The sequence below is a fragment of the Crinia signifera genome, chromosome 9 (assembly GCF_055691185.1).
Source record: "Crinia signifera chromosome 9, ASM5569118v1, whole genome shotgun sequence".
In the NCBI taxonomy this organism is placed as follows: Eukaryota; Metazoa; Chordata; class Amphibia; order Anura; family Myobatrachidae; genus Crinia; species Crinia signifera.
Window position 1 is genome coordinate 75,899,604 of NC_139225.1, and position 20,692 is coordinate 75,920,295.

A 20,692-nucleotide genomic window follows, 5' to 3' on the forward strand; every position below is an offset into this window, starting at 1 on the left:
GTCCTTTAATAATCCATCCTCAGCCCTCTTAGAAATGTATTCCCTTTACTAGTCAAAGTTTTCATAGTCTATTTTCTAAAACAAAAGAAACAAATGTATTAATTACTAGACAGAACATTATAATCATGTATTCTAATCATTAACAAAGTGAGTGTGTTGCCATGCAAATTATTGTGGCTAGATTGTAATGGGTTGAATAAGGTGCAAGTTGGGTCCTGTGCAGTGGCGTAAGTTTGTCCCAGTTGCCCGGAGGCAAGATGAAAATTGGTGCCCCCCCCCCCCACACACACAACCTTATTCAAAATATATATAGTCTGTTATGAAATATATATATTATACTGTATACTGTATGTATATACAGAAAGAGAGGGAGAACACACATACTGTATATTTCAGAACTCAGCCACAGAATTTTGATGGCTTTCAATTAATGGATTTAAACTGGCAGTGGTGGAGAGGTGCCCCCTTGAGAGCAGGAGCCCGGCGGCAGATGACTCCATTGCCTCCCAGAGTTCTGCCTCTGGTCCTGTGAGACATTCTCCCAGCAAACCTGAACTGAAGATTTCATTTTTATTTCATTCCAAACTCACATTGTTTTTTTCGGAGGTAATTTGTGTGTTTCTGTGCAGATCGCCATGAGTAGGTGAAAAGGTAGAGAAAATGTTAGGACCCAAGAACTAATTCAGCCCTGATCGCTGGGCTGCGAACATTTGGAGCCCAGCAATCAGACAGCCACCTTCCCCCCCTGAATGAAATCCCACCCCTGTGAGATCCACAGGAGGAGCTAATTATGTCACTTGTGATTCTATCAGAAGACCTAGAAAATGTGCACTGTTGTGGGTCCGTAAGGACTGAGTTTGGGAACCATTGGGTTTGAGGATGTGGGACAGGCTCACGGAGGTGTTGTATTGTTTATTTAAAAAGGTATAAAAGCACAGAAAATAGCACTTTTCGGTCATTTTCTATATGCCAAAATGCTAGAAAGCCTTTAATTTAATGAAAATGTGTGCTATAATTGTTCCTGCATTAATAACAAGTGCAAAGATCAGCCATTTGATATATTTTGTTATAGCCACTAACCACCCTTTATATGTTCCTGATATCTCAGTTGCCACCTATTTGTGGTCCAGGATCAGGAATGTTTTAAGAGAGGATGCAGTCTATGTGCACTCTCCTTCATCCGGGCTTCCTCTAGAGACCCTACTGCGTATGTTCAGATCTCCGGGAAAATGGAGCGGCGAGACTCTGGAGGGTAAGTATTAAGAAAATGGGTGCAGCGCGTCCGGTGTGTGCCCACTTGGACTCAGTAGCCTGTGTGCAACACACATGCTGCACCCATTATAATACACCACTGTTGTGTTCCTTACTTTTTCATGCACTTTCCCAGTTAGTTTTTGTAGAAAAGTCATGCAACATCACCAAGACTACTGCAATCCGGCATATGAGTTTCATGAAACAAGTTCACTTTAGCAAACTCCCTTCTAAATAAGTCAGCCCCTTGTGTTGGGAACAGAAGTAGCAAATAACAATTGTGCTGCCAGTTTAGCTTCTTAAGTAGTGTTATTGGTCAGTCTGGCACAGTGCATGACAGATATGTATACATTTTACTCACGACATCTGGCGTCTAATCTTCTTTTGAGATTTGTCTCTCTCCTAATTGTTTGATCAGCTGCATAGAAAATAAATCTGTCATGTCTGATACGAATGATATACAATCAGGAAATGCCACAGCTGAAGATAACTAACAGACCAGGTCTGGGCATATTACATGTAAATTGCCACGAACATGTTACCACATTATGCTATTTATAATATTCTATAATAAAGTTTATTTTATGAAAAAATCCAACATTTTTCCTAGAGGGGAATGGGGATGCAGTCAGGATAATGGTGTTCAGTATATCGATGCCTGCATCCCGTCTGCCCGAAGAAAGGCACTGGAATATCGTAAGGACCTAGATGCTGAAGCCAGAATACTAACAGCCAGCATCCCAATCTGTAAGCAAGCGGGGAGTGGTAGTGGGCACAGCTGGGGATGTGGGGGGGGGGGTAGGCAGTACCGAGGGAATTTAGAGATAAGCTGTGAGGGGAAGGTTAGGGTTAGGCTGCAGGAATGGGAAGATTAGGGTCAGGCACTTAGAAGGGGGTTAGGCTGCAGTGCGGAGGGGGGTGTTAGGTTTGGGTGGTGGGGTGAAGGGGTTATGGTTAGGCACTAGCGGTGGAAAGTTATGGTCGGGTTGTGGCGGAGTTAGGATTAGAGTTAGGCTGTTAGAAGGGAGGGTTAGGGTCTGGAGGGAAGGTAAGTATACTTACCTGACTCCTGTCATCATTTCCTTCATCAGGATTCTGGCTTCAGTATTCTGATTGCTGGTCATCCGAATGTATCCCCTACAACAGTGGTCAGGGAACTCGGTCCACATTACCCCACACAGTGCATGTTTTGCTGGTAACCCAGCAGGTGCACAGGTGTACTAATTAGTCACAGACACATTTTATAAGGTCCGCAGGTGGAGTTAATTATTTCACTTGTGATTCTGTGAGGAGACCTGCAAAACATGCACTGCGTGGGGTAATGAGGACCGAGTTCCCTGACCACTGCCCTACAACATACCTCCCAACTTTACAATGATGCCAGATGGGACCCCTGCGTAAAGCACGTGCCTAAAATTCCCATCTATACAGCATGAACCAGACCAAAAGAATGGTTTTATATGACTCTGTAAAACTCGGCAACCCTACTCCATACTTTATGAAGGGCACCCTTCTAACTTGTTCCATTGGCCTTGTGGAAATGACTTCTCCTAAACCCATGCACTTTGGTTGAAATTTAGGTCTTCCAGCACAGAATAAGTCATTGGACTTCACGAACAATCATTTGGCACTGTATTCAGCTACTTTATGGTTACAAAAACAAATAGAAATTAGTCCCAAGGTGCAATCTCTTTTCTTCAGCCGGATCCAAAGAAGGGGTCACCCCTCAACCCCGTGTAGGTACAGTTTTTGTTGGGATCCATTTCTCCCAACAAAAACTGTAGCTACTTCAAGGTTGCCTACCCTCTCTGAATGGCCGTGGGGCTTTCGAAAATTGTGTCTACCTCAAATCCAACCAGTCTCCCGTGACCCACCCTAGGCGGCGGGGGGGGGGGGGGGGGGGGAGGGGGGGGATTGTGCTGTGGGACCAGATGGCATGAATCATGTCATTGTGGCCCAATTCCCAGCTGTGCAATGCCTGTAATACCAATATTGCACAACAGGGGGCATGGCTACTATGATGCAATCGTGCTGGCCTTAACCCCCACACAATGAGTTTACCTCATAGCTCCTCCCTATCCCACCCCTTTTCCATCATGCTGGCAGCCCCGTCCCCCTGCCTTACGGAACTGGCTGCCCTTCCTGAGTCACTTATAGCTGTGTACGCTGTCACAGAGAATGTGCAGTGCTAAAACTCATAAGAATCATCTGCAAAATGGAGTGGTGTGCAACTTGAACACACCCTATTCTATATCATTGGGTTGTAAGGGGCATAACTCCAAGAGGGCGGGATGTATTAAAATACATCGCCACCCTTCGCCGCCCGCTGCGATGCCAGCGCATATGTACTAACATATGCGGCTGGCATTGCGGTGCGGTAACGGAGAACCCCCGCGATACCTGTACTGTGGTGTGCGGGGGGGTCTCCGTGATACCTGTACTGTGGTGTGCGGGGGTTCTCCGGCTCCTCCCTGCCACCTCCACGCCAGCGACAGCTAAGCAGGCTGTCCCCGGTGCGTCCTCCTCCCCCCTGCAGTCGGAAGGACGTCCGGCTGCATTGCTAGGGGGAGGAAGGGCTTTCCTTCCGGGTCCAAGAGGACCTGCAAGAAGGTAAGCCGGAGGGAGGGGAGAGGGGGGGGGGGGGGGTCGGCGAGGTGGCGGTGTTGCGGCGGGTGGTGAAAAGAAGCCCATGGGCTTCTATAGGGTATTGCGATACCCTGGACAGCGAAATCGGTGCAGCCGGGTAATAGTACATATGAAAATGCGGTAAAACAGGGGTTTTACCGCATTTTAATTTTGATACATCTCGCCCAGAGTCAATGTAGGCGCCAGTCTCCAGGCTCCAAGCCCTGATAGAGCACCTGCATGTATAGAAACACCTGTGTGGTTCACAGTGGGATCCAAATATGACCACTGCTCTTCTAACAAAGCTCTGCGGAGCACACGTACAGTTAATTTACTCTATCACAGGAGCCCTGCTAACACCTGCAATAGAGGACAAGATGGCTCCCATCTGGTACCACTCCACTTGTGCTGCAGCAAGCAATGGTGCACCTGCAGCTGCTGCTGTACTCACCGCCCATTCTCACACATCATAGCTGGAGCCCTTTCATTTTTTAGTTGGGGCACCAAAGTCCAACTTGCCTCCAGGCATTTGGGACAAACTTACAACTCTGCTGGGTGTGGATCCCTAGGTTGACAGGAATTAGGTTGACCATGAATGGTTGAAACATAAAAAAGATCAACATGCACTAGGTCAACAAAAGGTCAATCCATGCAAAAGGGCGATATGGACATTGCCGACACAGGAAAAAGTGAACATGAGTTTTTCTCTTATTTTGTGTCTATCTGTCGACATGGACCCCCAGTGTAACACGTACCCTCACATGGCTCACTTTACTGTTCCCAATTGTAATCCACTTAGATCGGAAAGTACGAACAAGCTATCTATATGAAGAAAAAAATTGTCAACCTTTATCATGTGTCGATCTATTGCGTGTCAACATGTTGTCAATGTCGAAATAGTGCATGTTGACCTTTTGCCTGTCGACCAATAGTGTGACTTAGCAATCGGAACCAATTTTTGCTGGAGTTATATATAGGATACTTGGGACACACTTTACTAGCCAAAGTTGTACAGACAGCTACCAGTAATACTTATAGCAGCGCTTGTAATGACTTGTGTCAGAACAGGGCTTTCAATTTTGTTTGAGGTGTTTATGGGGAAAGCTTTTCATCGTCATATGCAATTGTTGCACAACAATTCAAATAGATATCTTCTGCACATTGCAAGTTGCATGTTGTGTAAGGAGCGACATGTAACTAGAACTCAGTGTATAAAGGTTGCCATGGAAACAATGATCTCTAAGGGAGATAATGAAGTATATAGTTGGGAGAAAACTCCTCCATTCGTGTTACGTTACAGAACCTGCAGTATTCACAGAATAGAATCATTCTCTTTCTTTATGTGTGTTATTATAGCGCCGATAAATGTGGAATTGTGTCACCTGTAGAGGAATTCTATAGCAGATAGGTGTCTCCATGCGATTCTCTATGGAGCCAACCACCACGGTGCTGGCAATTTAACAGGTTGTATATACTGGGCAGTGGTAGTGTCAGGGTTAATCTCTGGGCCTGATGTTCCCCTCCCTCCCCTAGCAGAGCTCCCCCCTCCTCCCAGGAGTGGATGGCACATAGCCTGCATGTCAGCACAGCCTGTGCGCTCCGCATGCGCGCTGCCTGCACTGCAGATTACAGGGAGCAGCAGCAGCAGAGCCTCTCCAGCCAGCCAGCCCGGGGCAGCGCGCTCTGCAGATCCTGCATGCATGGCCGCCACAGGTAGGATGTGCACATAGCAGCACCTGCTTTATCCTATGAGACGGGTGATGGGATGCAGAGCCCTGCAGGGAACAGCCGCGAGTGACGAGGGTGTAGTAGGTGTATAGAAAATGCTGTGCCGCTGTAGTACTAGCCAGGACACAACCATCCTGAATGTGCTGCCTGGCAGGCAAAGGGTTACAGCGGGGACAGCGCTCCAGTGTCTGTGTAATACTGTAGCATTTCCCTGTCGCGGGTGGATCCTGTGCTCAGGACGGGATGAGGAGGATGTTGCTGATGTGGGGAAATGCATCCAGTGTGGGTGGGAGGGAATTGGGGAGGGGGGATGATGGATGGAGGGGGAGTTCCGAGCCTGTGACACCTTGTTTACACCCTGACCATTGCATGCACAGCCCACGCAAGCCCCACTCTCTGCATTAACTGTTTCCATACAATCACACATTCTGTATTAGCCATAATGGCTTTCTAACTAGGACCCTGCTGCTGCTGTGCCCAGCACTGCTCAGCTCCTGCCCTCATCGCTTCACATAAGGCTGCAAGTATGCTGTTGCTCTATACCTGTTGCCAATAACATCTAGGTCTAGCAACATTAACACATTCATTGCTGACTCATTGGCAAGGACACAGACAATTCCCAAAGCTGTAGGCTATCTAGCCACTGTATTGACTATTTCAGTACCACAGCAGCTATAATGGCTCTATAGATACCTTCTGAGAAATCCACCCTCTAAACCCCATTCATTATTCAGCTCACACCATACTTGCCTCCTTGCCCCTCTCCATAAGGGAGAAATGCTCTGTGCCCGGACTTCCCTGGTAATGTATGATTGCCATCACCTGTGTGTAACACATTTCTTATCAATTACCTAGCTCCCCACAGGTGATGACAATCCTACATTACCAGGGAAGTCCAGGAACAGAGCATTTTCTCTCTCATGGAGAGGGTCAGGTAGACAAGTATGGCTGACACCTTATATTGTTGTTTGTGTTGTAATATTAACCCATTATATACTGTAGGTTTGTTCCACTAAGTATTCTGCATGCAATCTATGAAGCATTTTATAATTTTGGTGGGTGTGTCACTGGATGTTGTTCAATTCAATGGTTCTTTACAACTGAATGGGATACACATTTTTCTTATCGGCTGTCACTGGTTGTGTCAAGTTGACAAGCATTTTTAAGTAACTGTGAATAGTGCAATAATAAACTGTATTGTAACATTTAGCTCAATGTATTAGGTTTACAGTTATTATTAGTTTAGCTTATTTGACTGGATTTTTATGAGTTTATTGGTTTTCTAATGTTTATTAAGTATGCACTAGACATTTTTGGAGGAAATAGTATTGATTGAAATAGTAATGGTTGATTGCTAATTACATGCTTATTCTACACCTATTATTGTGTGTTTAGTAAAATATTTTTGTTTTTTAGAATTATGACTGGTCGACATATATAATATGTATTATATGACTTATGTGATCAGAGTACCACCATTTTATTGATACAGTGATCACTTCTCATTACTATTACAGTACCATTGCTGGTACTTGTGTATTATCACAGCGCCCATTGCATCGCATACCACTAATTAAGGTATGCTATGGCATGCGATGGACCCGATTTCAGCCTTTTTTCCTGAGTATACAATTTTAAAATCGGGTCACATCGCATGGCATTACAATGGCATGCGATGCTACGTGACGCAATTTGCCATTGAGTTCCATGTTAAATGGCACCCCCAGACCAGATTTTTAATTGTATACCCACCCTGATGGTTAATAAATATGTAAAATGCCCCCACATTGTTAATGCCACCCCACTATCAACGCCAACCCGAAGCGTGGCGAGCGCAGCCCGCCCGCGAGGGGCGGCGGTACGCGTCCTCCGACCTTTTCATACCCCCACTATCCACGTCGGAATGGAGTTGATTTTATAAAGTGTGGCGAGGGGACGCGCATAACTTCACAGGTATATGCGTCCCCTCGTGGGGCTCGCTGTGCTCGCCACGCTTCGGGCTCGGTGGCTCGCTGCACTCGCCACACTTTATAAATTAAACTTCACGCCGATGGATAGTGGAGGTATGAAAAGGTCGGAGGACGCGTACCGCCGCCCCTCGCGGGCTCGCTATGCTCGCCACGCTTCGGGTTGGCGTTCATAGTGGGGTGGCGTTAACAATGGGGGGCATTTCACATACTCATGACCCATGAGGGTGTGTATACAATTAAAAATCGGGTCTGGGGGGGGGGGCATTTAACATGGTAATAAGGCATCTGGGTGCCTGTACAATTAAAAATCGAGTGAAATCGCATCGCATGCGATGCAACGCGATTTTTCATCGTACAATGCCCTGCGATGGAAATCGGGGGCGCCGCGATAATACACAAGTACCCCATTGCTTGCCATTGACACTGCAGATTGTGTTTGATTTTTTTGTTATTTGACACCAGAGTATAAGTACATGGCAGAGCTGTCTATATTATTGACATTACAGTATTATTTATGCTTATACTCTTCAGAGTGTAAATTATTGTTGCTTTTACCAATAGGTTCAGCCAATGAAATCTGCTCACATGAAATACATTTGCTACTTGGCAATATGTCACGTGTATAACATTAAGGCATCATGTTTGACATGCGGTGGTTTACAAGCACTTGAATTTCTGACCGCATTTATGCTGGGTACACACCAGGACGACAAGGGTCCGATCCCATCAATCTAGATCCAATTCCGACCGATTGGATGTAGATTGTGTGCTGATTGGGCCCTTTTCTGTCCTGGTGTGCTCCGATACCGATCCGATGTCGGTCGGTCATTATTCAGATCCTACCTGCAGCAGGTAGGATCTGAATAATGACCATACTCCTGGGTGCGGGTCGCCATCGGATCGGACCTACTCATCGTGCACATCATGAGCGGGTCGTGCCCCCCACGTCCATCGTGAGCGGGTCGGAAGAAACACTGATGACCCTCTCACATTATGCATCGTGAGTGTGTCGTCCTGGTGTGTACGCGCATTAGTGAGCATTTTCACTTATGGTTGGAGTTCGGTAGTGAATATTCATTTTATCACAATGTGAACACAACTAATTGGCGAAGGTGGTACTGGAAACTGTGCAAAAGAATAAAAATTCTGAGCTACAAGTGCCAATCTTAGTTGGTATAGGACTATATCATTTATTTTTGTTTAATCCCGGTGGGTAAGGCAGGTATAATGCATCATCAACACATATTCCTTATGAGATCTTCTGCAATCATTAGTGCCTTACTGTCAGAATATTGTTAGCAGTGAGAAATAAATGACAGCATGTGCTAGTACATGTCTGGCAACTTGCGTGAATTGCCCTTGCCTGGTGGCGGCAGACATGCAATATTTATCAGGACTGCATGCAACATGCATATTTAATCTTTTTTTTTTTTTTTTTTACACACCTGACCTAACCGTACCAATCATCAGTGTGTCTTATTTTTACGGTAGGATTGGGTTGTCAGAGATTGTGTGACGCATATTTAATTTGTGTAACTACACTTTCTTCCAGGCCTGGGCTAGAAGCTGCGGCTGTAGGTTCTAACGACGTCTCACATACTCTATAAAAAATGGAGCAGACTTTGGGCCTGATTATGATTGCATTTTTGGCACTGTGCATGTGTCTGAGCTTAGAATACACAAACATTGGCAACTGTATTTGATTGAGAGATGTGCACATTCCAGTCACATTTGCACTTTTGGCTACATGGGTGTAACTGGATGGCATGTGGGGTCATGCCTCTGGATTCAGTGGGCATATAGACAGAATTGTGGGTCTTGCAGAGTTGTCTGTGCACAAAGATCTGTCTGATTTTAGATGGATCTCAGATGCAAGTTATATTCCTTTCACACTTAGAATATTTCCGGGGTTATTGCATATGAACGCGCAACATCAAATCGCATGCACATCGCATGCAGATCGAAATCGGTCAGTGTGAAAGGGTCCTGAAAGCATATCCCGGGTCCAGCGTTCCAGTATTTCAAACCGGGTCTTGATTGGGGTTGGACCTGGGACGCTCACAGGTCTAGGGGCATTGTAAACAGTAACACGGATGTCCCGTTCACTGCACTGTAAAGGCGCAGCTGGGAGAGGCTGTCATCTCCCAGTGCTGCCCCAGCCCCGCCTCCCGATGATGTCACCCACCCGGCTTTATGCTGGGTTAGGAGGCATATGTGAAAGCGCTAGCAGGTAGGGTATTATAGGTAGGTTTGTCATAATGGCCCCTATTCTGATCGTGATGCTGGCTGTAGTTATTCCGGCATTGGCATCCTCATCCTGCTTCTGGTGCCCTTCTTCTGATGGTAGTTGGGATGCTGGCGTCGGTATATCCTGACCAATGGGATGCTGACCGCATCCCTTCCTGTATACACTGGACATGCTATATACAGGAAGAAAGGAGATTGGAGCTGTTGGCATGGTACTGTGCAATCATAAGACACAATAGAGATATCAACCGGATTGGGATCATTGGGTTGACCAAAGGAAGGTCCACAGGCCGTAAGTCGACACCTGAAAAGGTCGACATGGCTTTAGGTCGACGGGCTCATTAGGTCGACATGGGCAAGGTCAACAGTCAAAAGTCAATATGGGTTTTTCAATTTTTGGTCCCTGATGTTGACACAGTCGACATGGCCACCATAACAGTGCACCGTGTCCCCTCACATGGCTCGCAGTGCTCGCCATGCTTTGGGCAAGGTACCTCGCTTCTGCACACACTATTCTGTTCTCCCTCCGCGCCTTAGTGCATGGTAGGGCATGAATTACCGCCTGTCGGCACATCTCGGCTCGAAAAAAGCGAAACACATGTCAACATTTACAATGTCAACATAATGCTTGTGTTGACCTAATGAGCTTGTCGACCATCTGTGAAAGAAAGTCGACCTTGCTTTGGTCAATAGTATTTAACATAGAGATTTTTTTAAGGGCATTGTTTCTTAAAATCTATTTTTCTATTTAAATATATAGAGAACTCTCTCTGTTTGATGTTCATATTTATAGCTGGCAAACCCAGTGAGGTTCCATCTCCAACCTATAATTATACCTACTGATCGTTCTATAAACACAATCTTTGCACACAGTACACTAAGCTCATCCATCATGCTGCACAATTAATTGTATTAGTACACAGAGTGAACTTCACACTGAAGCATCAGGGCAAGCTTTTCTATCTTCCTGGATTTGTTGACACTTGAATACCATTGTGTATCTCAGAGCACTGCTGTGTTATTAGCACTATAGCACTATTACCTAGGTGTCATAACTTGTGCCGCACTTTTTTATTTACGAGCATGACTGTAAAGATTCTCAGGTACAAAGCAATTATGAGAATCAATGTAGAGGAAAAATGTGCTGGAATCACTGACTGATACACCGTGAGTCTAATATGCCAGAAAGAATACCCATTAGAATGTTCTGTTCCTGCAACAGCACCTATTACAGTATAAAGAAATAGGTCCACAATTTGATCTGGAAGTAAAGCAAAAAAGCAAGTTAATTGTGCACCTGGACAAAACCGTGTTGCACAGTAGGTGGGCAGATGTAACGTCTAGAGAGATTAAAGCTTGGTACACATGACATAATTATCATCAACAATATACTCAATAGGGATATCGTTAACAATATTTTTGTGCACAATCGATGTTATTTAGACCTGATTGCTGGGCTTAATTTGGAGAGCTCAGTGATTAGGTAATTGCAGGGTTGCCGACTTTTAAAAGCTCCTCCTTTCAGCAGGAGTTCAGGGCGGGGGCCTTAATCGTGACGTCATTAAGCCCCGCCCGCATGAAGGAACGTTACTTAATTTGCCTATCTCCGTGGAGGGGGCGGGGCTAAATGACACGATTATAGCGCTTTAGCCCCGCCCCCGAGATCAGTGAAGATAACGTAATTTAAACGCTGCGGTCAGGGGGGGGGGGGGGGGAGCCGCAATCAGGGGGGGAGCGGGGGCCCCAGAACCCAGGAGGGTTGCCCACCTTTCCGGGGGGCCGGGAGGGTGACCCGATTTTCGGGATCCTCCTGGCCATTCCGGGAGGGTTGGCAACCCTGGGTAATGTGACCCTGCCTGAGTGAAATCCCACCCTGTGCAAGCCTACAAATTGGTGTGCAAGGTTTTCAAAAAGCTTGTGAAAATATTGCAGTCCTGTGATTAGCAGCAAATACAGATGTAAGCCACTCACCATCTAATTATTATTATTACCAGTTTCTTATATAGCGCACACATATTCCGCAGCGCTTTACAGAGAATATTTAAACAATTCCATCAGTCCCTGCCGCAGAAGAGCATCTGTATTCCATACCACATATACACACACACAGACATTCTAGAATGTAATTCTGTTGGAAGCCAATTAACCTACCAGTATATTTTTAGATTGTGAGAGGAAACCAGAGTACCCAGAGGAAACCCACGCAAGCACAGGGAGAATATACAAATTCCTAATAGTAAGTGTATGGTGGAAATCAAATCCATGACCTCAGTGCTGTGAGGCAGTAATGCTAACCATTACACCATCCATACTGCCCGAAAGATTTTTCCAGTGTGTACAGTCTGCCATGGACTTACTCGGCCGCTAAGCTAAAAAACAGGCTGATTGGGGCTGGAGCTGACATCACACGACTTCCCTACAAAAGCCTGGGCATGCCTGTGCTTTCCCTGACACTCCCAGAAAATGTCCAGTTACCATCCACAAATGCCGGCTTTCTGTCATATCAACTTGCATGCAGCCAATGATCAAAAAAGTAGCGGGATTTTATTGCAGGATGGCTTTGGGCATGTGTATTACGATCCATACGAATGTGCACTCATTCGATTGCGGGAATTCGCAGCCATGCGATCAGGTCTGAATAACCCCCTATATCAGTTTTGAGAAATTGGCACTCCAACTACAAATCCCAGCATGCCCTGCAATAGTTTTGGCATGGTTAAATAGCAAACTGTTGCAGGGCATGCTGGGATGTGTACTTCAAGAACAACTGGAGTGCCAAGCTTCTCTATCACTGCTCTATATCATTACCGATGTGTGCTTCCACGGGTCGCTAATGACCCTCTCTGTCATCTGTATATGCAGTAAAATCCTGACTATATCGGCAACGACCGCATGCTCCTGGTTTTATTGTTACCGATATTGTTTAATGTGTATACACAATATCATTTGCTCAGGGAGTTCCAGCAAGTTCAAAGGAAATTGTTAACAATATCATTCATGGATGTAAGTAAGTAAGTAAGTTTTATTTTATATAGCGCACTTTCTCCAACAGGACACAAAGCGCTTTACATTAAAAAACAATGCACATAATACAGAGGATGTTGGTAGTACAGTAACAGACAAGTCACAGACAAAAGAAACCCTTGAGCACACAGTAAGCATAATGCAGGATTGGTGCAGCATTTTGGATAATAACTTCCATGGGTTGTGTACTCCACCCAGGTGCGGCAGCCATTTTAGGCTCTCTGCATAGGATTACCCTGGGTGGAATAGATTACCCTTAAGAGAAATTACCCTTAAGAGAAATTACCCAAAATGAGTGATTTCAGTGTATAGGTCCATGTATTTTTCATCCCATGATGATGATGATGATGATATGGTCTAATGCAGTGGTTCTCAACCTTTGTCCTCAGGGCCCCCCAACAGTTCACATTTTCCAGGTCTCTACACAGAATCACAGATGTAATATTAGCTCCACCTGTGATCTTTTAAAATGTGTCAGTGAATAATGAGTGCACCTGTGCACTTGCCAGGTGACCTGGAAGATGTGCACTGTTGGGGGTGCTTAAGGACCGAGGTTGAGAACCACTTGTCTAATGTATACCCAGCTTTAGATTTCATTAGGGTGTGTTCAAACTGATATAACACTTTCAGTGTAAAAAGAAAGCTGTCCAACAGTTGTGGGCTTCGTGCAAAAGTAGACAGTATTTACCTGCACAGGAAAAAATCTAAATGTATTTTCTCTCATTGCATTGCAACATGGTTTGTTCTAGATACAAAGTTTTACCCCTTTCAGATCGCACCTAATTACCGGGTTCATGCCGGTTTGTTGTCCAGTAATTGATGCAATGCGATCTGAAAGGGGTTTCCGAGTCCAGCAAACCGGCAGCAACCCAGCATTACGAACCAGTAAAAAAGGAGGGGTTCTTACCGGTTCATTGCCGGGTTGCTGTGCAGTGTGAACGGGTTAATCGGGACGAGCAACCCGTTTCCTATAAACACTAATGGAGGAGACAGCCCCGATGATGTGCCGCCGCTCTGCCCCGCCCCCGCATGATGTCAGCGAACCGGCAATATTGCTTGTTTTATACTGCTTTACTTCCAAATCAAATTATGGCCTATAGTACACTACTAGTACCAGTAACAATACTAGTACTAATTGTGTATTATATCAGTAAAGATGATCATTTCAAAGTATGCCAGGAATACATACCTAGTGGGTAGAGTATGATAATAATAATTCACAGCATATTGTAGAAAGTAAATGAGCAAAAAATAGTTAATTATGCAATAGTTTATTATGCAAAGCATAATAATGCAAAGAGGCACCAACTATCTTAAGCTTTAGAAGTCTGTAGCTGAGCCTTCACAAGTCACAGATGATTACAGTTCACAGTCACAGTACTATTAATGATAGCTGCCTACTGATTGGAAAAGCACACAATTCTCTGACTTTATGGATAAACCACTTTAGTATATACCTTAGTGTTCTTAATTAATCATTTGAATTATACTTGTTAAAGACTGAACTCGATTTATTTGTTTATCTTTAACTTCTATTGCAATAATAAAGAAATATACTATGTGTAAATATTAAGGCCCATAGACACTAGGTGATAGGGTTCGTGGCCAATAAAATAAAAAATATTGGCAGCAGGTCCCTATATTGTGCATACACACTGAATGATATCAGTAAACGGTACCTTTCAATGACATCACTGGCTATATAGTCAAATTGTCATGCATGTGCAGCAGACATTAATCATCATTAATGATATATATTGAGAGTACACACTAGATCATGGGTCCTCAAACTGCGGCCCTCCAGATGTTGTGAAACTACAAATCCCAGCATGGCTTGCCACAGTTTTAACACTCCCTTATAGCAAAACTGTGGCAAGGCATGCTGGGATTTGTAGTTTCACAACATCTGGAGGGCCGCAGTTTGAGGACCCATGCTAGATGATATTGTGAAAGATATAGGGCTATAGAATATGGCAGTATCTGTGAATGATAGATAATGATATGATAAAATTACTGGAACATAATTTCCAGTACAAGCGGGAAAGAAGGGTCGCTTAAACCCCTTTCATATTGCATGTTGTAAAGGTATATTGCAGTTTAAATACAGTTTTTGTACCTTTCAGATTCAACCCGTTTTACCCATAGAAAGCCATACAATGTAATTTTAAATGTTTTTTTCCTGCTTGTGGGCGGGGATCATGTGTGGTTATCATTTGTAGCAAATATCGTTTCTGAGCTGTTCAGACTGCAGGGAAAACGGCTCTGAAACGTGTAGGATCCTGCTTTTAACACATTTCAAAATACCAGTATTTTGTAATCGGTAAATTGATTGTGGACCTTTCATATTGCAGCTGGTACCGTTTTAAAGCAGAATGCCGTGTTAAAACTGCAATGTGAAAGGGGCTTTAGTTTCCAGAATGCACTGTGGCACGGGTTTTCAAACTCGATCCTCGGTTCACGTTTTCAAGGTCACCTGTAGATTTTAAAAAATAAAGTGGCAGATTGAACATAGGGCTGTCAATGAAGAGTCCTGGTGGGCCAACGTTTATCGCAGACCTCTTTAGTTTGCTGACATGTGCGCCCTCCCTTCCACATGACAGACAGCCCACCACGCTCCTTACATTATATTGTACCTAGTCATTCTGACATTCCATCTCTGCAGTACAGTAACTCTGCCATTCAATTATGATGCCTTTGTTACACCACGCAGGGCCCCAGGCGAGTCGGGGTGGGGGCGCCCCGGTGCCGGGGGGGGGGGTACCTGTCCTGCGGCGCTGTGTATTTAAATCTGGCGGCGGAGGCAGCGGGGGTCCCTGCAGTCCATTAGAAATCACGAGCGCTATCCGCCGGGCTATGCGGAAGCGCTTCTAGTGTGAAAACACTGGCAGCACACTGATTGGCTGAGATCAGCGTGCGCCGTGCTGCCAGAGTTTTCACACTAGAAGCGCTTCCGCATAGCCCGGCGGATAGCGCTCATGATTTTTAATGGACTGCAGGGACCCCCGCTGCCTCCGCCGCCAGATTTAAATACACAGCGCCGTAGGACAGGTAACCGGGCGGCACAAAATGCCGCCCTCCAGTGGCCGGCGCCCTAGGCAAATGCCTAGATTTGCCTAGTGGTGGCGCCGGCCCTGACACCACGTGTTTTACATGTGGTGCTGCCCATGTCGGGCCATTTCTACAAAATGTTTCAGGGTCATTATTCCCAAGCTACCCTTTAAAATACCATTTCTGTCATATGATATGGTATTTTAGGCATATTACATGGACATTCTAAGTCCAGAGAACAGAGCAGTATGATGTCCTCAGTACAACACCTACAGTATTGAGCAGCATTAAATCCTCTGTACATCATATAAAGTCAAAGTTATCTATTACTCCTTACACACTCCTAAGAGCTGCAACTAAGGGGGGCTTGTGGGGCACGTGAAGGGGCCTGATCAAAGACACCAAGAAGTCTATGTAACCCCCTAACACTGATGCCGCAGCCAGGAGCCTTGCAGTGAAGAAAATTAAAATAAACTACATTTCCAGCAAACATTTCTGCTGGTAGCTCAAGGCTTCTCAGCGCTGTAGTTTACTTTCCGTTTATTCAATGTAGTGCGGTGTAGGGATGGCCATTAGTGTGTTTGGCCCTCAATGGCTATCCCTTTTCTTTGACTAATTTGCCCGTGGGCCAATCAGAAACTGGGGCCAGGCTTCACGGGTGCCAGGGGCGGAGCTATGCTCCGTGTCCCAGCACCTTGATGGAAAAAAATAATGTTATGCTGTGCCATTGAGGTAGGGGCACCATCTGGCTCTCACCAATCAATGGTGCGAACGGCCCATTGACATTGCAAGTTTCTGCAGCCGTTCGCAGTCGAAATGCACAGGTGCAAACCCCGACCATCGTTTCAGGGGCCAATTTCAGTTCACTGCAAGTGAACCAGAATTGGCCCCACAGAGTGGTGCCATCATCAGCAAGCGCATACACACTTGCTGTCGGCGGAAAGGAGCAGGAGGGGTCATCATCCTTGTCTGTACAGGCAACAGGACGGGACTTTAACGACCCATGGGAGCACACATTGTGCAACATTGGAGGAGTGCACTCTGGGAAATATAACGGGAGCCGTCAGAAGTGCCAAAATTAGCAATATCGTTCATTATATTGCCCAGTGTTTATGGTGTTTTAAATTGGAAACACAAATAATAAAATATATATGCAAAGATACCTGCAATGAGAGATTTCAGGTGGTGTTACCAAATAGCCCCCCTGGGCTTGCAGAGCTCACTGGAGGACCAGAGGTTACCATAGCAACTGTTGGTAAGCAGAAACTAATGTTATATTTAACACCAGTAATAGCTCAGTGAAAACAATAATTTACTTGCATCAAAAACACTTTTGTTTAAGTATACATGGAAAACTTTAATTTCAGAGTTGTCAGCTGCCTATTTGGTAAATTTACTGTACTAAGATGGGAGTTCTTTTGAAAATGAGCCTTATTCAGATCTGATCGCAGTACAAATTTGTTCTTAAAATGGGCAAAACCATGTGCACTGCAGATGGGGAAGATGTGTGCAGAGAGAGTTAAGGTGCCCACACACGCACCGATCCCGGCATGCGTTGTGGGCTTAACTAGCACACATAGCATCGCATCGTATGCCTTGTGCATACGATGTGCATGCGATGCGATGCTATGCTAGAAAAAGCTAGTACAAAAAGTATGTGCAACACATACTTTTTGTACTGTGCGATGAGGTGCCGCGGGAGCGCGCACCCCATCGTATAGCATCGCACCGCCGGGATCGGTGCGTGTGTGGGCACCTTTAGATTTGTGTGAGTTATTTTGTTTCTGTGCAGGGTAAATACTGGCTGCATTATTACACTGCAATTTAATTTTCAGTTTAAACACACCCAACCCAAATCTAACTCTTGCTGCACATGTTACATCTGCCCCACCTGCAGTGCACATGGTTTTGCCCATTTTGAGAACAGATTTGTACTGCGCCCAGATATGAATAAGGACCAGGGGATGTTGCCCATTGTTAAAAAACAAACATATTACCTCATTTACTCTAATTCCTAAAATACCCATCCTGTACATATTAGAAATTCTAGAAAAACAAAGGATGCACATACAAATTGTATTTAGCTGAGTGCACATACTGTAAGTATCTGCCCAACATGGATGTATTCTATGAAACCTATATGTTCTTTTCTTCTTTTGAGTTAATGTAGGAAACCTTTGCTCATGAAGTCATTAATTTTAATGAACTCTGCAGCCTTTTGTCCTAGTCATCCAAGGAGCCTTGATATCTGATGAAGACGTTTGTCACTCGTCTTTCAATAAATATTTTAAACCTCAGTTTAAAACATATATAACAGTTCCCTAGGCTATATTATGGAAAAGCAGTGTGCAATAGTGAGATGTTACTACTCAGTGTACTGCTACTATGAATGCACTGGGAGCTGAACTTTTTGTTCACATTAAAAGAGTTTTTAATAAAAAATTTTTTTTTTTACAAATTGTTCTATAAGGTATAAATATATATTTCTTACTGCTTGCTGGCTATTGTGAATGCATACTGGGGGTTCTCAAAGTTGATAGATAATGTATAGATTCACAGGGATGCAGTCAAAATCCCGATGGTCAAAATCCCGAATGGTCATAATATCGACAAGGACAAAATCCCGACAAGGACAAAATCCCCACAAAGGACAAAATCCCGACAAAGGACAAAATCCCGACAAGGACAAAATCCCGACATTTAAATTCCCGACAAGGACAAAATCCCGACTCCCGACAAGGACAAAATCCCGACAAAGGACAAAATCCCGACAAGGACAAAATTCCGACATTTAAAATCCCGACAAGGACAAAATCCCGACATTTAAAATCCCGACAAGGTCAAAATACCGACATATAGAATGTACAGGTGAAACAGTCAACATGACTTTCCGTCGACAGGTCGCAAGGTCGATGGGTTTTTTCACTGTCTTTGGACCCGACATGTGCCGACAGGCGGTATTTCATGCTCTACTATCCATTAGGGCGTGGTGGGAGAATAAAATAGTGTGCCGAGCGTAGCGAGGCACCGTACCCGAAGCATAGCGAGCGATGCGAGGGGCTGCGGTTCACTTCCAACTGTGTCGATGTCGACTGTGTCGACATTCACACAAAAAAACTGTGAAAAAACCCATGTCATCCTCGCGACCTGTCGACGGAAAGTCATGTTGACTTTTTCACCTGTACATTCTATATGTCTGTGTTTTCACCTTGTCAGGATTTTAAATGTCGGGATTTTGTAATTGTCGGGATTTTAAATGTCGGGATTTTGTCCTTGTCAGGATTTTGACCCTGTGGATTGGATTACTGAATCCAATACACAGATCGAGCGATTATCAAATGACTGCGCATGCATTCAGATAGTATTGCGCATGTGCTAGGCCAAATAGCGGCAGTAATAGTGAAAGCATCTATTCACAATCCCCTCGTAATTTGACTGACAGGATGTCAGCGTTTGGGGGTGGTAAGCTGATGTTTTCTGGGAGTTGTGCCTAGGCATTTTAAGGGCGGCTCTATGACGGCTCAATCAGCCTGTCTCTGTCGCAGAAGACCCATAGGGTCAGACTTATGGTGCATACACATGGAACGATTTGAAGGACAATGTGGGCGTTCCTGATTAATGTGAACAACCAATCATTCAAAATGTTCCATGCTTCATTAACGATGCGAGCAGGCAGGATATAATCATTTTAAGGACGAAGAGAAAAAAGGGGCTGCTTTGTAGGGAATGCACTAATAAAGAAAATTAATAAAATATAACCTTTATTGATTTATTATTAATAGTCCCAGATTATTATTATATTTATAAGCAGACCCTTTTTTCTCTTCGTCCTTAAAGTATTGTACAATTGACTGCTAGGAACAGCACCCCCATCACTAAATTCTAATAATATTGGGTTTCCGCAAATTACTGATCGAACATTATCAGGTGTGCAGATGTGCAAAAGGCTCCCCAGTGGAGCAAATGATGCGAGAGGATATAATCATGCCAGAGTAAACCACTGATATAACTTTATAGACCCCCAATACAGGTGTGCACACACAAACCATCGAACGCCTTTGGGTCTCCTGCAAATGGCGGAACAAGCGCCAATAGGGAACATCATGTCACCCTTTACAGTCCTATTTGCAGGAGTTTATGTGGCGGAAAAGTTTGGCTGCAGATAAGCCATTTGAGCGCATCCTTCACGAGCTGACGCTTCTTTGATTATTAATATTAATTATTTATTGTGATTACTGTGATTACTTGATTTAATATGCTCTTTCATAATTACCAGTTGTTCTTCATCAATGTTTTTATTCTTCATTGATTCCTATCATTGTCATGCTCTTTCATCATTAATTATTTACTAAATTATAGCCGTTATTCGTTAACACACGTCTTCATTACTGTGTCAGATGTATGATATTGCAGGTGTGAATGTGTCCAGAAAACACCCCCAGTATCCATGTCATTCCGAAGCGTTACGCGTCCTCCCGACCTTTTCATACCCCCACTATCCACGTTGGCATGGAGTTAAGTTTATATAGTGTGGTGAGCGCAGCGAGCCACCGAGCCCGAAGCGTAGCAAGCGCAGCGAGCACAGTGAGGGGACACGGAATACATGGGGACACGGAATACATGTTAAGTAAAGTGCTGCGCTCGCCACGCTTCGGGCTCGGTGGCTCGCTGTGCTCGCCACACTATATATAATCAACTCCATGCCAACGTGGATAGTGGGGGTATGAAAAGGTCGGAAAGGACGCGTACCGATGCGCTCGCCACGCTTCGGGATGACGTGGATACTGGCGGTATGAAAA

General features: G+C 44.7%; 1 protein-coding gene across 2 annotated transcripts in view; it reads left to right on the top strand.

Annotated features, from left to right (window-relative positions):
• Positions 1-5,431: 5,431 nt before the first annotated feature.
• Positions 5,432-20,692, top strand: part of LOC146035671 (actin-binding protein WASF3-like) — a 96,676-nt gene continuing 81,415 nt past the window's right edge. For both annotated transcript variants that reach the window (XM_083159256.1, XM_083159257.1), the window contains exon 1: positions 5,432-5,589. The gene's annotated coding sequence lies outside the window, so the exon portion shown is untranslated. The remainder of the gene's footprint in view (positions 5,590-20,692) is intronic.